At 43.1% G+C, this 13,205-nt stretch overlaps 1 protein-coding gene across 5 annotated transcripts in view; it reads left to right on the top strand.

Annotated features, from left to right (window-relative positions):
• Positions 1 to 13,205, top strand: part of meis2a (Meis homeobox 2a) — a 132,167-nt gene that overhangs the window by 13,569 nt on the left and 105,393 nt on the right. For all 5 annotated transcript variants that reach the window (XM_088401044.1, XM_088401038.1, XM_088401036.1 and 2 more), the window contains one exon: positions 6,329 to 6,515. The gene's annotated coding sequence lies outside the window, so the exon portion shown is untranslated. The remainder of the gene's footprint in view (positions 1 to 6,328; positions 6,516 to 13,205) is intronic.

Raw genomic sequence — 13,205 nt, 5'->3', positions numbered from 1 at the left:
ATTTACCCCCCAAAAAAAAAAAAAAATCACATGGGCCGACTTAAGCGTTTGCTAATAATGTCTCCATAGCTGATAGATCAAAGCAAGGTGCAGCCACCGCAGAGCCAGGCTAGTTGGTTGACCTCGGTCAGGATTTTTGAATGAAAGGGTTAATCTCCTGCGAGGTGACCATTCAGGAGCAAGCGCTGTGACCAAATGGAGATAAGTCCAAGAATTGTCTTCTCCAGAGTGCACTTTGCTTACAGCAAGAAAAGGTGACTCCATTTCAGATCCTGAACCATTTTGTAAAGAAAGATATTAAATTGATGGCTAATTTATTAACCCCATAGGAATTTATTCTTTCATGCTCCACAAGCTCCTAAAGCCTAAGATATTTACATGATACAGTAAAACTCTCGAGACAAAACTCCATCATAAGAAAGATGCTAGCCATGTAGCCGCCGTTGCTAACAATGGCTTTACCCACGCGTTCTTACAGTGTACGTCAACATGGACGCTCTCGTTAGCGGGGAAACGAGGCTTTGCCTCTAGACCAACGCGGGGAGCCCCAAACACATATTCGTTCCAATTACAACAAGTAGCTAAACGTTATTTAGCCTCGGTTGTTTAGGCTAAACTGAGTCGTGAAGCACCTCTTACGCTTACTGTAAGCACACATGCCCTCTTGTGAGTCATTAAACATGAATGCCTTGAATAGAGCCAGAGAAGGAGAGAGGAGGGAAAAAAAAACTGAGCCACATTTATAAATACATATAAGCCCCGGCTGGCAAAGTGGCTTTGGGAATCTCATCAAGTCGGCGGCAAAATGGGGCCCCCTTTGTAATTAAGAACAAATGAAAATTGCTTATCGCTTACCGAGTTACTCTGGCCGCCTTCGGAGGGATTAATCAGTGGGCTATTGACATTACATTGTTCCACAATTATCATTCATACGCTCTATGGTAATTGGGCATATTTCATTAAGGAATTACGGCGCCCACGTAACACGCGGCAAAACGGAGATAGGCGAAAACAAACATTAATCATGTGCCAGAAGTAACAGAAAAATATTTCAGCTGCTGATGCAACAGAAATGCTTCGAAGTCCAGATACTGATTAGTACTTTCAAATGGGTTACATTATGTAAAAGATGGCAAGAAGTACAACATCCAAATGGAAGTCAACCATGCTGGAGGGTATTCTTCAAACCTGATTTCCAATCGGTCCACCAAAACGCACTTACGTTGACACCGAGCAAATAAAACCAATTCAAACCACTTTGTCCTGTTTACAATCTAAACTTAGATGACAGCGCTGCTCCTTTCCCTTCGTTTTCCAATAACCTCCCAACCACACACCTGAAAAACACCGTGTCATTGTTGGCCCGGGGCGCTTGATAAAGGAAGAGTTTGCCTAATGCTCCCATAAACATGTTAGGCAAAGTCCAGCAGGTTGTAATTGTGTTTAATATATTTACAGAGGATCGATTTTCCCCTCCCGCCTATCCAACCGCCGCGGCGGCGTGACGAGCCGCGCTCAGTTGGCCCGGGTCACTGCGGATGAGTGTCCTCCACCGGGCCGAGACAATGGAAAGTATTGAAGCGCGGCTTAATGAGGTCATTAGTCAAAAGCCATGACGAATCCTTGGAGGCTAATACCTGTCACCTCTCCATCTTTGGTCCCTCGCTGACACATTTGTCTGGAGGACATACAAGAAACAAAAGCAGAAAAAAAAGACAGTTTTAAAGTGACTCGACTCGCTAAACCATTCTTAGGTTAGCTTAGCATTCAGCGATGCTTCTCCGTCTTTTCTCGCGACACCTTTGTGAGAATGATATTGCAAGCTTTTCCTTTTTAATTGACAGTGCCGTAATAAAATCTTCACCTGTTTAGAGAAATAAGTCGCTAAGAATTGACAGCAGGCTGCAACGGATTGAGAAGGCAGCAGCAGGCCCCTCCCCAGCCCTTTTCTTTTTATCAGGTTACATTACTGGAGGCTTCATTAATCACCACCTTGACAGCCTCCGGTGGGGTGGGGTGAGGATGTTGCGGGGGGGGGCTAACTGCATTTGGCCCAATTAGGCGCCTCGGAGACAATAGGAACAGCGAGTTGCGCCTCTGTGTCACGAGCCAAGCTTTGCCTCCCTGTCATTACCTTGGAGAAAGGGAAAAAATTAACCCCTACCAGCATTTGCCTGCTTTGCCTCCATTGATCCGAGGCTTTTGTGGCATCCCTGGAGCGTGGCGCACAATTACAGATATTATTACATCTGCATTGATTTCTTGAAGAGAGCAGTGTCTCCAAGCAATTAAAAAAAATTACACTTACCAAGTGGGCCAATTAAAAGGCCCCTGGCCCTCGAGGGTGGCTGGCTGCTGCGTTGGCGGTGTTGGAAGAGGAGGACCTGACTTACAAAATGCCACGGCAGTTCTTAGCTGACAGTGGATCAATCTGAATATTGATTAGTATTTATTGATTGGTGCTTGTACAATTAAAACTAATATGGGAGTATTACTCAAATAAGAGGTCTGAAAATTGACAGACGGAAAACATTTTTGGGGAGGTAAACAATCTAATAGTCTTAAGACCTAAAAGACAAATGTAAGTTGTAGAACAGGAGATGAATGAAACTTTGGTAGCAAAAGGGAACGAGGAGAAGCCTCTCGTTGGGTGCCGCAGTTGTTTTATCACCTGAAATGTGTTTGAAGTAGAAAATCACGTTTTTTCTTTAATCCGTGAAACATTCAAATGCATTTATTTCTCTGGGATTAAAAACAGTAACAATAGCAGGCGGTTAAAAAGCAAAACCTCCTCCAAACAAACAGATGAGGCTGAGGCGTCTGGCTTACAGGAAGGGGAGGGGGGGAGTAAGCCCTCAACATACCGTACGCCCTGGTCTGTTTCATTAGCAGAAAGGTTTTATTATTATTGTTTATCTATTCAGCTCCTGATTAGGAAAAAAACGAGCCGTGCTTTCCTTTTTAGGATTACAGAGTTTGCGGAAAGGTTCTTGGCTGGATTGCCAGTGTAATCCATGAAATTCGAAAACATCCACCTCCAGAAGTTGCGTCAAATAAAAAAGGGAATTGTGCTGCAGCTTTCTTGATTAAAGAAGTCTTTTAAAATACTAAATAGTAAATTGGTACAGTGTTTGTGTGTTTATATTCATTATTTGAGGGTATATCACTCCCGAAGTTGAAGCTAATTTCCCTGTTAGCATGTTAATGGGATTTTACATTGACTTTAGCATTAGTGTTAGCAAAGTTTTAAAAAACAAAGCATGTCTTGTATTTAAATATAAAATGTATGTATTTCTTTTTGTTGTGTGTTTAGTATTACAATAAATTCCAACTAGGTTGTCGTTAAACAGCACGCTCAGGGAATCGCACACGCTACATGCTAGCTACGCAAACAACACGGTGCGTTTCGGTTATTTTCACAATATCGGGAACGCACCATGCCGTCTTGTAATTGATCGGGAAGAAGCCCAAATTGAAATCACAATAATTGCCTAACCCAAATTGGAGTGAATCTAATAACCGGACAAGCTAATGCGCAATGTTTTTAGATGATCAGTTATGTGTAAAGACAAAATATAGGAAGGCTTTAACTAAAACCATCCGGAGTATTCCCTTTGGCTTTCATCCGTAAGCTCAGCTGTTATCGCCCACTCACATTTCCACATTGAGCCCCCCCCCCCCCCACGCCAGATCATTCCAAACCGGCACCTTTTGAGCAAGCCCTCCCGCTGAACTGCAACCTGAACATTCGAATGAAATCAGCCAGACATGCCTCTCTTGACAGTCAACTGCGATGACACGCTCATGGCTCCCATTTTGCCGGGTGGAGGGCGGGGCGAGGGGGTTTTAAACGTGCTGACATGTAAATGACTGGACACAACAGAGGCCCGAATGGGACGCGTGATTCGACATGATTTTAAAACAGGAAGACTATAGAAAGTGAGATAGACGAGAGGGGAGCTTCTCAGGCCGAGCATTGAGGGGCGGACACACGGTGCCACTTTCATTACGAGGACTGTCGCATCAAGAGGTGATGGAAAGGTCCCGCTTTTACCTTTTCTGCCAATGCACCCCAGGACTTGAGATTCACCCTATAAGAGGAACCAGCTTTTTTTAAGCCTGACCTGCTAACTTTAGTCAAGCAATCATATTTGTTGCATGGTAAAGCATATTCATTTACAGTGGAGCCTTTCATAGTCATGCAAAAATATACTCAAGTTTTTGGAAATACAAATTTTGTAATTTTACACTTCCGGTTTTAGCAACCAAAATTTTAAATAGTGACCGTTATATTGCCTGTTCATAATTAAAATAAAATGGAGCTTCTGTCTATAAATAAAAACAAAAAAAAATCAACACACTTTCTCACAATATAGTTTAATTTATCGCTATTTTTGTATTTCTCCAAAGGATTCAATGGAGGTACAGTATAAAGTAGAAATATACATCTGAGGAAATCAGCGAGCTGTGACATATTCCTTTCTTCCCGCTGGAAACGTGCAGGTAGCGCGGGGAGAAAGTTTTCCCCCCGCAGCCAGTAGGTGCCAGGCCGTGTCAAAAATGACACGCATCTCCCGATTCCATGTCATGCCATGCGTGTGATGTGATGGGCGAATGAAGGCGCTTCCTGCAGAGACTAGTGGGGGGTCATTATTAAGCCTCTTAAATTAGCGCCAGCCCAACTCAACCCTCCCTCCCCTCCCTCAACCTGCCTTAGCAATCGCAAGACCCCCAACCGCACCCCCCCCTTTTTTTTTTGACCCCCACCCATCAAACTTGACAAAGAAAACCATTTGCAAAGTTTACTTGCAGCAAACTCATTTCATGTGTGATTGAATTGTACCTGTGCGGCGCGACCCGTTTAAACTCCGAGTCACACATGGACGCTTTGAGGAGCCACCCATGCTGTTCGCTTCCGCGTCGTGCGTATGTATATTTACAGGAACGTTTGAGAAAGAAGAAGAAGAAGCGGTAGGGGAAGGGAAGCCATTAGGGGAATAAAGAGAGGTGCTGCCTCACAGCCAAGCTTCACAGGCCACTGGAGCAAATCAAATTGGTTCTTGTTCTGCGCCTGGCATATACACACACACACGTGGGCGCACACACAGACATTAGATTCAGTGACAGTAGTGGAAGTGTAGGATGGCCTTTGGGACGGAGCAGGGCCGGGCATGTTTAGGTCGCCCCCATGAGAGGATGCAGGCTTTGACCTCCTACTCTCCTGAGCCACAGGTGAGCTCATACAGGAAAGCTTCACTTGTGGGTCCATTGTCACTTTTAGTGCCTCCCACGGGAGACCTTAACATACTTGGACCAGAACTGCCATGATAGTGTTATGCTACCTGTGTATGAATGCCCACCAAAGTGGCACCTTGAATTCTAAGCGCCCCAATTTTTTTTGTTTTGAGTCATCGCTTGGTCATTTTTAAATTTTTTTCGCTTTTTCATTTTTCAGAGCAATACCAGTATTTACTCTAAAGTACCGATACCAAGTACCCGATACCCTCAAATATAAGCTATTTTAGAAAACTTAATTTAGGAAACAATTCAATCCAATTTGGACCAAACCATAAATTCTGCATTTAAAAAAAACAACCCTAATTTAATGTACATATGTAATATAAGCTAAAGGAATCATCTTAAGAAATATGGAGTCAGACATTTTTAGTATGTCATCCCCTTTGACAGTTTTAAGGTCTAATGGCAGCATCCATCAACCTTGACTGCTGCTAATACCTCATTTAAGGTCAAATCCTGTTCAAATTCCGTTCCTTAATGACCCGAACGTGATTGAAGTTATTAGCAAGATCATAGCAAAGCTGAAGAATTGGCAGATTACAGCAGGTAAAGGGCACTAAAGCTGATGAAACATGAGGAGGAGCCCTTGTTAATTCTTTGCTTTCATTAGGAATCCATGCTAATAGCAGCAAAACCTTCGTCAACATAATGTTCACGACCATCCATAAGACACCATTAGGGCACGGCTCCTCCAAAGAATAGAAATAAAAAGATGAAATACGCACCGTGCTTACCATTCATTCTTCTGCGGAGGATTAGCGCCACAAATCACATTTGCGCAATTCATTAGATGGCCCGTAGAGAGCGCGCCGATGTGTGATGGATGCTTGTCTGCAAATGGCCTACTAGAAAAACGCACACGCTTTAATTAAAGACGGTCGGGCAAGTGCATCCGAGTTGCACGTATAGGCTTGTACATTCAAACTATCAATACAGGAAAATAATTAAAAAACAATAATAATAAAATGATTGTCTTTAAAATTCTATTTCTAAGGTGTCCTTTTCTACTCCTTTCTGTCTTGCCCAGCAGGTCCCAACACAAAAGCCACCACAGCCTCTACTTTTGTCCGAGGACTCGCCATCAATGAAGAGCTCTTGAGCTAAATACATCTTTATTCGGCGATTAACGACGCTCCTCCATGAGAGGAGTCCGAGGCCCCTTCACTGAAGTCCGACGACTTAACAGCCACTCCGCCATCAATCAGGCCTTGTGTCCAGTAAGTGCCGCCAACATTTATGAAATATTCATCAGCTGCTCGCTTTTGCTTTCCACTCAGCCCTAACCATTATGTGCGGTCGGCATTGTGTCACCTCTCTTTAAAAAAAAAAAAAAAAGCCTGCAATTATTCTGGTGAAGGGGAAGGAAATTTGGGAATTCCCGCTATTATGCTAGCCAGACTCTTTCAATATGGCAGCCATGTTTGCCATCAAAAGCAATATGGGCTGTGTTCATTAGTGGCGGCCATGTTTATGGCTGCTTGTTATCTCTTGAACATGCTACTTTTAGAACCGCATTTTTTTTTTTTTTGGGGTAAAGCCGTCATCTATGACATCTAATTTTAAAAGAAGTGAAGAAGAAAGCGCTAATGAGCACCATCAGCAAGATAGCTTTTTAAGTAGTGTCAAGGCCCAAGATTGGTTGCCCCCCCAAAAAACTGTTAATAATCAAATCTGCAAAAGGAACTCAGTCAGTTTTTCATCATTTGCCCACTTTAAAAGCGTCGTTTTTACGGTTAATAAAGGTTTTAAGATGACGACAGTTCCAGTGTATGCCGCGCAAACATCTTGTAATACCCGCCGTTCTATTTCTCCGCATGACTGCTATTAATGTCATTATAGAACAATGAATATGATGTACTCGTCACTCTCGTCAAGCAATCACCAAAGGTTGGGGACGTTCGTCATCGCCGTTCGTAGTCAAACACGCGACGACAAAAGCAACGGAAGATTCCACCTTTTTCCACTCGCCCCCTCCCCTCCCCTATTTGCAATTCTTATTGCAGCCAGGAAGTTAATCTATCCGCGGCGATAACTCATTGGATGATACAGCTTAAGAGAACACGTCCTCAGTCGGCCGTCTTGCATTTTAAGCAGGGGCCTCGCTACAAATTTCCCCAAACACAACTGAGCTAACACTGATTTAGCGCTCCGGTTTATATAAGTCATATTAGGAATTCATGGACCTGGCGAAAAGGGATTAGAGCATTTATTTCAGGCAGGGAAGATGATCCTGTCATTAATGGTCGATACTTTCATCATCATTTAAAAACCGGAGGAATTTGCCCGCCGACGAATCACGAGCCGATGCGGCTATCTGGCTGCCGCAGCCGGCTCGGCGTTATCTCGCCGCCGCCGACCCGCTCGACTCGCGCCGAAGCGGGGACCAGCGCCCATCAAACTCTCAGGATTAGGCTGTCAATCAGCGACACGTTACAATTTCTCCCAAATGTCACCGAGATCAGAGTCATTTCTTGGCTAATTGCGTCTCGTCTCCGCTTTTAATGTCGCCGCCGCCGCTGAATGGTTTTCGTGACAAGATGGCGTCCGGGAGGGGGAAAAAAAAGAAGGGCCGTGCTTTTTGTTTCGCGACGGAAATGAGCGAGTAAATGACTGCTCAAAGTTCAGAGGGCGTAACGCTGAAATGGCAGCAAACAAAAGGGGAGGAAACAGAGAAATGATCCCAATCTTGCTCCGCGGCGACATCAATTACGACAAATTCTCATTACAATGGGGTCGGCGTGCACGTCGCCTGCACCGGTTTTTTTATTCCGAAGATTGTTTCCGAGCCGAGCGATTTGGAGGATTTTCTCCCCCTGGTGACACCTTAACGTTCCTTTTACTCGCTGTGGCTTTGGTGTAACGTGACAAATGCAGTGCCAGGCACTCTGTCCTCAGCAGTAGCCACAATGCACCCATTAATTTTCTCCGCTCTCAAATGTGCTTAAGGGAAGTATTATTAGCCACGTTAAATAAGCCAGGGGAACGCTAATTCCGCTGCATGTCAAAGGCGGGGATTACATTTACATGACATGCAAAGTTATCTTGAAAGGGACGACATGCAAATAATGACTAAAAAGCAAATTCCAAACATAGGCAAAGGGTCCCATTCGACACATGGTTAAATCACAGCCCTGAAATACGGACTGGCCAATCACAGCGCAGCAAAGAACACGGGGTCCAAGACTCACAATATATTTTTGCTTTTCAAACGATAATTACGGTTCAACAGTGACGTGGATTATCCGGAGAGGTTAAAGGGCTCCTGTATTCAAATTAACCCAGATAAATTTGGATAAAGCGACGTGAATGTCAGTTGCACATCTTTTGTCTGCTACGTGATAATGCAAATAGCCGTATTATCCAAAAATACTGCAGTTCCACAGTACCATGGTAATGCAATTACAGCTCTGAAATGTGTTATTTTGAAATATTTGGGGAGAAAAACTTGTTTGCAATTGAATGAGCTCAATAAGTAAAAAATTAGTAAAAGAAAATGAATGCATCTAATAAAGTTTTATATAAAAATGAGTATATTTGTCGTAACCTCAGGGTGGAAACAAACTGATGTTAGCCCTGCTAATTAGTCGCTTAGCTGTTAGCTCAATAATTAGCAAAATATGCTCTTGTAAAAACCCAAACAGATATAAGGTAGAGGATATGTAAATTAGCGCTAAGGTGTTCTTAGCTAGCTAACGGATATAGCTTATGCTCTTGTCCCTATTTTTACTCCCATGAAAACTAACAGGCACGGTACTTATATTACATTATCTGTAATATTATGGTATGTTGTTATCTCATTAATAGATGGAGTTGACTTACTCTAAAATTCAAAGGCATAGCTTTATCTCCTCCAAAATAAGCAACAGACAATAATTGCAACTCCAATGCGACTACAATACCAATGTGCAAGTTTAGTGTTTAAATTAAACCTCCTTTACGCCTGCAGAAAGTTTCACGAGAGACACTAAACATTACGCACTCGCATCATTTTCTTTGCAAGGACGTATAAAAGAGCAGCCATTAAAACATCTTTTTTTTTCCCGTCTCCCCATCGGCAAATCCTAACTCTGAATATAGAAGAGAAAAGAAATAATGGGGGGCACAATAACAAACACTTAGCTGCCTTCCATTAGTGCACTTAACCTCCTCTTCACGGTGAGCAATCCCACTTTACATTTCCTTTTGGCTAAATGCGTGTCTCTAATTCACAAATGAAGGGGACGCTTGGAGTGGCCCTCCATCTCCAATGTTGCAATTAACTTTGCCTCCTCGTTTCTCCCGGCTTAAGGTGTTTGAAAGTCATTAGCTTCCGCACAACGGCGTCTTGTGGCAAAATTTAAGCAGGCGTCCCCGTCTGCGTCGTTTGTAATAAGAGTCGGAACATAAAAGCACACTGATGGTATGTTAGTCAAAGGCGAGTTAATGGAAGGATCTAACGGTCATCGTTTGTTTTGCTTCTAAAACATGCGCCGCTTCTTCTCTGTGATACATTATTGGCGATTCAGTCGCTGTGGCATAATCGTTCATTAGAAATACGATTACACCCACCACAAAAATAATCATACATTTTAAGGTTATCCAAAGAGTTGCAAAAGTGATGAGGAAATTAATGAAATTTCAAGTGTAACCTGGAATCAATTAATTTCTAATAAATAAAAAATAAAAATGCAGTATATTAAAACTACAATATTGGCTTGACCCCAAAAAAATACAAATTTTATCCATTCATTGATCGTTACAATTTTAGTGGCATTCCATTTCACTTTATAATCCTTATATCTTTTCCTAAAGACTTTTAGTGACTTTTGCATGGCAGTGTTTACAATGTACCATACTGGTTTGTGTATCGTAATAAATAGGGTGTCAAAACCTCGAAAAGGCTTAAAAAAAAAAAGTCCAGTACTGTAAAAAGCAACATCACGTGGCGTTTGTATTTGTGCTGACATGGTGGTGGTGGTAAATAATCAGCATATGTCAGGGATAAACTTGAATTAGGCGCTTAATGATTTCACCGCCACCCCGCGCGCATCTTGTGCGTGCACCCGGCTGCCCGCCCGCCCGCCCGCGTGTCATTGCAACAGCAGCCGGCTGCATCCATAAGCAAAAAAGGCTGCATAATTGGTGACACGTGTGACACTGTGCGCTCTCTGTTGGCACTTTTTTTTTTTTCTTTTCTCCCCCCCTCCCCGTCTGCATGTTGCCCAAACTCCCTAATTACTGGGCTTTTCAGCAGGGGAGGCGGCGGCGGCGTGTTGGAAGGCGTCACATTCTGTCAACCCATGCCTTGTTTCAGTCCAGAATCCCTGGAGTGAATTTGGGAAGAGACCCACCAAGTGTGGTCATATCAACAATTCCTAATCAAAAGCTTCAAATTGTCAGCTGTCACACACTTTTTTGTGATCCTCCATACCCCGGCACTTCAGCTGACCCTTATCGCCTAATAATGCCGAACAAATACACAAAAATCGACACGGATAATTCAGCACTCATTCACATTCCAGCTTACTCGTGCAGGTTTTCCCCAAATTCACATTTTTGTCTCTAAATCCCGATCCCAATTACCAATATCGTTAATATTTATAAACTTCAATGAAGATAATGACTGCTAACGTACTTTCATGTCAAGTGGCTGCAGTGTAGCACCATCTACTGGCAAGGAAGACTTACTCAATGTCAGATTTATTTATTTTTTGCCTTCAGTATCGGTGGCTGGTATCGGCATCTTTTAGGGGTCGCTGATATCTTGAAATTAGGCTGGTACAGCGATACAACGCCCCACCCCACCCCGCCTACTCCCAACCTCCTTACTTTTTTTCCCAGATGATCCCAAACTTGTGCTTCAGTTCAGGGGAGGATGGAAAGGCCGCGGTGGCTTTGATCGGCCGACTGTTACTAAGAAGCTTTCAGGGGGCTTTGAGGGGACCTATAATGTTTTTTAAAAACAGACAGATCAAGAGCAAGCAGAAATTTGATGGTTCAGAGGCAGGTTAAAAAGAGTCGGAGCATTCCCATCATGGCTCCAGGTCGTGCAGAGAGAGCGATGCAAGATGACAGCCGATTAACGACAAAGTTAAACCTTCACATGAGTGGGATACGTTGCCCTTTAGTACTTAACTTTACACATTTTTTTTGGGTTAATTTTTTTTGTTTTTTTACGGTGGGGCGAATATTTAAATGTTTTTTTGTCAATGTGAAAAAAAAAGATAAAAATCTGTAACCGAATTCTTTTGCTAACCAAAACAGCAGCCCCCACAGCAACACACCCTGCCAACTGCCGAGTGTATCGAAGATGATCTTAAATCAGAATTGGCTTTCCTTCCTCACATTTTTGTTTTGCCATCATTTGTCTCCAATGCATGCTTGATTAATTTACTCTTTAAATGGTAGGTGAGTCGGGTGGGCGGGAAATTAACACCAAAACCCGAATGTTATTAATGTTCAAAAATACTTTCATCATTTAATTGCTCTTTCATTTGTAATAAATTGCCGGAAAACATTTCTCTTTTGCTTAATAAGAAAACACGACCTCGTTAATGAAACAGGCCGGGCTTGCTAATGATAACTGTTATTTATTCCAACGCTACGCCAGGTTTATCCGCGTGCCGCCGCCGCCATGGTGAACCCCGTTCGCTTTGCCAATTAAGCGTGTTGATACTGCAGGATGCTCACCTGCAATTATGACATTTTAATGAGCCGCTGCGGATGGAACAAGGGCACGGCGAGGTCAGCCAGAGGCGGCAAAGCATCGGGGTTTTAATAGACACTTAAATGCTGTTAATTTAGCTGGCGCTAATGGGGGGGAAGCAGGCGTGCAGAACGCCATTTTTGCTTTGAGGTTGGGTAAGAAGACAAGATGAACAATTTAGTGACTTCTTCACATTGATAGCTTTTTATTTGTTCCTCAAGACTGTTGATGGGCATCTGAAAAAAAATGTCACATTGAGAGGATTGACGACATAGAGGACTCTATCGTAGTAAAGTATCGTTGTAAAATGCAGAGACAGAAACACGTTTACGCACTTTTCAGGTCTCCATATGCAGAGGGGCAATATTATTCTCAACAACCTACGCTGACTGACACTATCACAAAATATCAGTGTCTTGCCGTTTTACTAATGCATAATTTCAGGTGCTTAAGCGCCGAAGGGTTAAGTCCCGGCCAAGAGTGGAGATTTTTTTTTTCTTCTTTTAATGGGACGACGACGATCCCCGCTTTTAATGTCCCGCAAGAATGTGTTATGGCGCTCTAGTTCCCTTTCAGCCGCGGCGGCCCTCCTGAATTCAAGCCGATTATGGATAACAACCACATTACAGAGCGATACATCAAAGTCCTAGCTTACTGCTCAGCGGGGAGCCACTCTGGCACATTTCAAAAATCGACCCGTTCAAAAGCGCTCTCTGGTTATGCAGTCGCTGTGTCGCACGGGGAAAGTTTTCTCTCGTGTAGTTCAGATAATTTGATGCAAAAAAAAAAAAGAGAATAAAACGGGCCAGGAAAAAAAAACAGAGGCATAAATAATGACTTGCAAATGGCGGTATCATAACAAAGAATTTGAATAGAAAATGAATTCCGCCATTTTGTTAAACAGCTCCCCTTTTTATCGACATATATATAAAAAGCACTTTGCGATTGTTGCTCTCGAGACATACAAAACGATTACCGTCTCGCCTTTGTGCTTGCGGTTTTAATTTCGCAGCGCTAATTTGCTTACGGCTGATCAGTGTGCTTTGTTGCGCCGACACTTTTTAATCGCGCCGATGACCCACTGTGCTTATTTAGAGCACTCAGAAATGGAAAAAGATGGAGACCGCCAGACAGACACGGATGAGATGGTGGGCGTGGTCGAGGCTGTGTGTTTGTAAAGCGGTGTCGGAAAATGTAACATTTGAAGGTGGCTGACTCTCTG

Source organism: Syngnathus floridae, chromosome 16 (assembly GCF_059516105.1).
Source record: "Syngnathus floridae isolate MCC-2025c chromosome 16, RoL_Sflo_1.0, whole genome shotgun sequence".
Taxonomy (NCBI): domain Eukaryota; kingdom Metazoa; phylum Chordata; class Actinopteri; order Syngnathiformes; family Syngnathidae; genus Syngnathus; species Syngnathus floridae.
Note: the sequence above shows the minus strand (reverse complement) of the source record. Positions and strands in the feature narration are given on the sequence as shown.